The sequence below is a fragment of the Ornithorhynchus anatinus genome, chromosome 4, assembly GCF_004115215.2.
Source record: "Ornithorhynchus anatinus isolate Pmale09 chromosome 4, mOrnAna1.pri.v4, whole genome shotgun sequence".
Classification (NCBI taxonomy): domain Eukaryota; kingdom Metazoa; phylum Chordata; class Mammalia; order Monotremata; family Ornithorhynchidae; genus Ornithorhynchus; species Ornithorhynchus anatinus.
Window position 1 is genome coordinate 81,599,305 of NC_041731.1, and position 5,599 is coordinate 81,604,903.

Here is a 5,599-nt window from a genome sequence, read left to right on the forward strand (position 1 = left end):
TCTAGACTGTAAGCTTTTTGTGGGCAGGGAATGTCGCTGTTTATTGCAGTATTGTACTTTCCCAAGCTCTTAATACAGTGCTCTGCACACAGTAAGCGCTCAATAAATGCGATTGAATGGAATGAATGAATACTGCGGAGGTAATCCTGGTTTGTAGATTAGTAGTATGAATCTGGCACAGAGGGACAGGGGAATTAGGGAATTGAGTTCAAGTGGAGAGCGATGGGTTGATGGCATGGAGTTGTGTATTAAGAGAAGGAAGGTTGGGTGCCCCCTCTCAGGATCACACCTGGAGAGTTTCCAGTACTCTAACAGTCCCGGCTATGGGAGGGAGACCCAAGCAGAGGCCTACCCATTCCATTCCTAGCTTGGCCAGTGCTAGCGAGTGGAAGGCAATCTGCTATAAGTCAAAACTCACTTGTGCTGGGCAGCAGCGGCATGAGAGACAGTTGAGGACAGAGACTCAAGTTTACCACACTGAAGGAAGCAATGGTAAACCACTTCGGTATTTTTACCAAGAAAACTCTTTGGATACTCTACCGGAATGATTACAGATGGAGGTGAGACATTCTGGGAGAGATGTGTCCATGGAGTCGCTATGGGTTGGAGACAACTTGACAGCATATGACAAGACAAGACGGAGTGTGGAGACTTAATGGGGCATGATGAATTTAGAAAATTGGAGAGGGTCAAAAGGTTAGCTGTCTCTGTGGAGGAAAAGGAAAGATTTGTGGGGAATGGGTATGTGGGAGAGAAGGTAGGTGAAGAGGTTCCTGTCCAACTTCCTATGTTCCAAAGGTTGTACTAAGCACTGGGACAGATACAAGCTAATCAGGTTGGTCCCACTCCATGTTCCACAAGGGATTCACACTTTAAATCCCCAATTTATGGATAAGGTAACTGAGGACCAGAAAAGTTGTTTACAACCACTGCTTCTCTCTGACCTCCCTTCCTCCTCTCTCGCCCCGCTCCAGTCTATTCTTCACTCCGCTGCCCGGCTCATCTTCCTGCAGAAACGATCTGGGCATGTCACTCCCCTTCTTAAACAACTCCAGTGGTTGCCTATCAACCTCCGCTCCAAACAAAAACTCCTCACTCTAGGCTTCAAGGCTCTCCATCACCTTGCCCCTTCCTACCTCTCCTCCCTTCTCTCTTTCTACCGCCCACCCCGCACGCTCCGCTCCTCTGCCGCCCACCTCCTCACCGTCCCTCGGTCTCGCCTATCCGCCGTCGACCCCTGGGTCACGTCCTCCCGCGGTCCTGGAACGCCCTCCCTCCTCACCTCCGCCAAACTGATTCTCTTTCCCTCTTCAAAACCCTGCTTAAAACTCACCTCCTCCAAGAGGCGTTCCCAGACTGAGCTCCTCTTCTCCCTCTACTCCCTCTGCCATCCCCCCTTTACCTCTCCGCAGCTAAACCCTCTTTTTCCCCTTTTCCCTCTGCTCCTCCACCTCTCCCTTCCCATCCCCACAGCACTGTACTCATCCGCTCAACTGTATATATTTTCGTTACCCTATTTATTTTGTTAATGAATTGTACATCGCCTTGATTCTATTTAGTTGCCATTGTTTTTACGAGATGTTCTTCCCCTTGACTCTATTTATTGCCATTGTTCTTGTCTGTCCGTCTCCCCCAATTAGACTGTAAGCCCGTCAAACGGCAGGGACTGTCTCTATCCGTTGCCAACTTGTTCATCCCAAGCGCTTAGTACAGTGCTCTGCACATAGTAAGCGCTCAATAAATACTATTGAATGAATGAATGAATGAATTCTATTTCCTCTCCTCCAACTCCCTCCTCTATAACTCAGCTTCCACGCTCTTCTCTCCACTGCAACTACTCTCTCCACAGTCACTGATGACATCCTCCTCACCAAATCTAATGGACCCTATTCCATCCTAATCCTCCTTTCATCATTTGAAAATCTATAAAAACTGTTTTCCCCCCAGAGGATTGTGCTTCTCTAACTGCCCACTGAAACAAAACATAATTATTGTTCGATACTATTAGTTTTCCAGGCACGAAGTAAGACTCGCCAATCTAAACATTCCTAGTAATCACCTCTGGAAGCCTTTTTATAAATGAGAGCTACATTAACAACCTACCAGTCTTCCGATAAAGTGGCCATTTGTAACAATAGGTTTCATATTCTGGAAATTCCCCTCCAAATTCCTTTGGAACTCTTGGGTGGATGTCTTCCGGTCTTTGTGATTTGTTTATCCTTAGAATATCTGTTTGGTCTAAAACATCTTGTATAGCTGCCACTTCTTTCTCTGGTTCTTCTGATCTGTATGCTACAGAAGAAATTTGGACATGGGAAATCTCTTCTTCAGTTATTTGAAAAAAAAAGTTTAAAATTTGACTGAGCTTTTTGTCTTTCTCTTTTTCATCCAGACTTTTCTTTTGCTTTCCTATTGTCAAAGCAGCCTGTCCTAATGGAAAGATGTGTCTTACTAAAGGTACATCTCCTCCAAGGGGCCCTCTCTGACTAAGCCCTCCTTTCCTCTTCTTCCACTCCCTTCTGCATCACCCTGACTTTCTCCCTTTAGTGATTTCCACCCACCCCCGAGCCCCACAGCACTTATGTACATATCTGTGATTTATTTATTTATATTAATGCCTGTCTCCCATTGTGACAGCTCATTGTGGGTAGCAAATGTGCCTGTTTATTGTTATATTGTTCTCTCCCAAAAGTACAGTGGTCTGCGCACATTAAGCGCTCAATAAATTCAAATGAATGAATGAATGAAAGGGCACAGGCTTGGGAATCAGAGGACCTGGGTTCTAATTCTGGATCTGCTACTTTGCTGTGTGACCTTGGGCAAGTCACTTAACGTCTCTGTGCCTCAGTTACCTCATCTGTAAAATAAGGACATGGACTGTGTCCAACCTGATTTTCTTGGACTTACCATAATGCTTAGTACAGTGCCTGGCATAGAGTAAGTGCTTAAAAAATACCATTTAAAAGAAGGTCCAACTGATTCTCTAGCCAAGTTCCTGTTTGTACCATATTTTAACCATTTTTAATAGTAATCTAGTCATTCCTTGCAAGTCATTCTTCAAACTACTTTTTGGTCAGCCTGATTGCTGTTTGCAGCTGACCTGCCACTCTATGAGATTTTCTGCTCTTCAGTCCAGTAAGCGTTTCATTTTTAACCCCTTCATCTTTTACCCTTTCATTTAGCTGTGGAAAGTGTTTCTGTTTGGTTGCCTGGATTTATTTGTTTTCTGCTTTGAGTATATATTTCACCTGGTCTTCTAAAATTGTGTTTTATAATACTACTCCAGGATTCTACAAACTCACTTTTTTAACTCCCCTTTTTTACTTCTTCCTAAATCATGCTTCTTTCCCAGCTTCCTTTTCTAAAATAAATATCCTTGTGTTAAGTATTTTTGTCTTCCCCTTCTGCCCCACCTCTGACCAAGAAAGTTGAATTTACGTGAATTGTGGTCATTACTGCCGAGTGACTCTCCCACATAAAGCTGAGTGAGTGACTGAAAAATGGCTGACACACTCCTGTGTGAGCAAGTGCAGGGTAACGTACCTGGGGAAAAATAATCCAAATTGTAATTACATGATAATGGGTTTGAGAAGGAGATTTCAGAGTCACTGTTGGCTGCTCTTTTAAATCATCTGACGTGTCGACTAAATGCTAAGCCCCATCAGGAAGGGAATAAGAAACTAAATCAAAGGCAGAATTTTGCCATTACATAAAGCCTAGGTACATCCACACCTGGAATATTATGTACTTCCCCAATAGCCACATTTTAGGAAGGACATGCTAGAGTTGGAGAAGGATAACCAGGACTGGCTCAAAGTATCCTTTATAGGGATAGAGTGAAAGGGTTAAAAAGTAGTAGTGGTAATAAAAATAATAATTATGATACTTGTTAAGAACTTAATATGTTTCGTGCACTGTTCTAAGCACTGGGATAGATAGAAGGTTATCTGTTTGGCCACAGTCCCTGTCTTGCACAGGCTCACAGTCTAGGTAAGAGGGAGTAGGATTTAATCCCCATTTTAAGGATGATGAAACTAAGTCACAGAGAAGTTAAGTGATTTGCCCAAGGTCACCCAGGAAGTGAGTGGAGGTTAGGGGATTAGAATCCCAATCCTCTGACTCCTAGGTCCATGCTCTTTCCACTGGGCCACGCTGATTCTCTTCACGTTTACAAACTTCTAAAGTAATAGTAGTAAGAATAATTATGGTATTTGTTAAGTGCTTACTACATCCCAAGCCTGTACTAAATGCTGGGGTAGATACAGGATAATCAGGTCCCACGTGGGGCTCACAGAATAAGTAGGAGGGAGAACAAGTATTGAATTCCATTTTGCAAATGAGTGAAATGAGGCACAGAGAAGTTAAGGCACTTGTCTAAGGTCACATAGCAGGTAAGTGGCAGAGCCAGGATTTGAACCCAGGACCACTGACTCCCAAGCCTGTGCTCTTTCCACTAGGCCATGCGGCTCACTTGGTGGAAGGCACCGTAGAAGGCAATGGGAAGTACAGAATAATGAAATGAATTTATATCCAACATGATTCCATGGACTCCACTGGTTTGGGAGATTTGTGTCATCACCGTCTGTGTCACTGCTCATACAGTAGGCCGCATCCCCTCCTATTTGCCCACCCTGTCTTTCTACAGCCCATGAACTCTCTTCCCTTCTCCTCATCTCACTGATGTCACCTCCACAGCCACCATGTATTTCAGTTCACCCATTGCATTTTATAGGCACTCATATTAGTACAGGAACATTTGAATATTCTATGTGCGACCTCTGCCAGTTTCCACACCTGTCAATTTCTCCATTTGCTAGGGAACCTAATCTGCCCGCATCATCTGTCTCAATGCCCCATTTGATCCCCTCCCTCGACCGTGAGCTCCCGGCCACTGGGGAGTTACGTCGATTTTCCCCAGTTTTTAGTTTAAAGCCAGCTCTGTGGACCATTTAATTCTCAGTGTCAGCAGCCTGGCACCATCTTGGTTCAGGTGGAGCCTGTCCCTCCTATATCACTTCCAACAGAGGCCCTTTCAGTCCCTGGTGTAGCTAAACTCCCATTCTCTGTACCATCATCTCTTCCCCACTTTGAAATCAGATCTCTGCTGTTCTGTGGGTGGAACTGGCAGGATTCCAGCACTACTACTAGAGCCCTGAACTTCAGGGTCCTGTCTAACCATCTACATCTGACCTCCGGGATCTCCCTGCTCTCCCTCCCTATGGCACCGGTATCAAGATGTGCCATGTGCCACAGTTGCCAGTTTCTCTCCTGCTCCCTCTTGAAGCAGTTGAAGGTTGTCCATCCACCTCCTGGCTTGAAACAAAAACTCTTTGCCATTGGCTGTAAAGCCCTCAGTCACCTTGCCCCCTCCTACCTTATCTCACTGCATTCCTACTACAGTCCACCCACAACCTCTGTCCTCTAATGCCAACCTACCCGCCGTACGTAAATCTAGTCTATCTCCCCTCCAACCTCTCGCCCACAGCCTGCGTCTAGCCTGGAATTGCCTTCCTCTTCGTAACTGACAGACACATTCCCCTACTTCCAAGCCACATTAAAGACACACCTTCTCCAGGAGGCCTTCCCCTACAAAGCCCTC

The 5,599-nt window shown here is 45.2% G+C and overlaps 1 non-coding gene across 1 annotated transcript; it reads left to right on the forward strand.

Annotated features, from left to right (window-relative positions):
- Nucleotides 1–271: 271 nt before the first annotated feature.
- LOC114811871 lies at nucleotides 272–408 on the forward strand. Its single transcript, XR_003759567.1, has one exon. It is a non-coding gene; the product is annotated as a small nucleolar RNA SNORA7 (small nucleolar RNA).
- The last annotated feature ends 5,191 nt before the right edge of the window (nucleotides 409–5,599 follow it).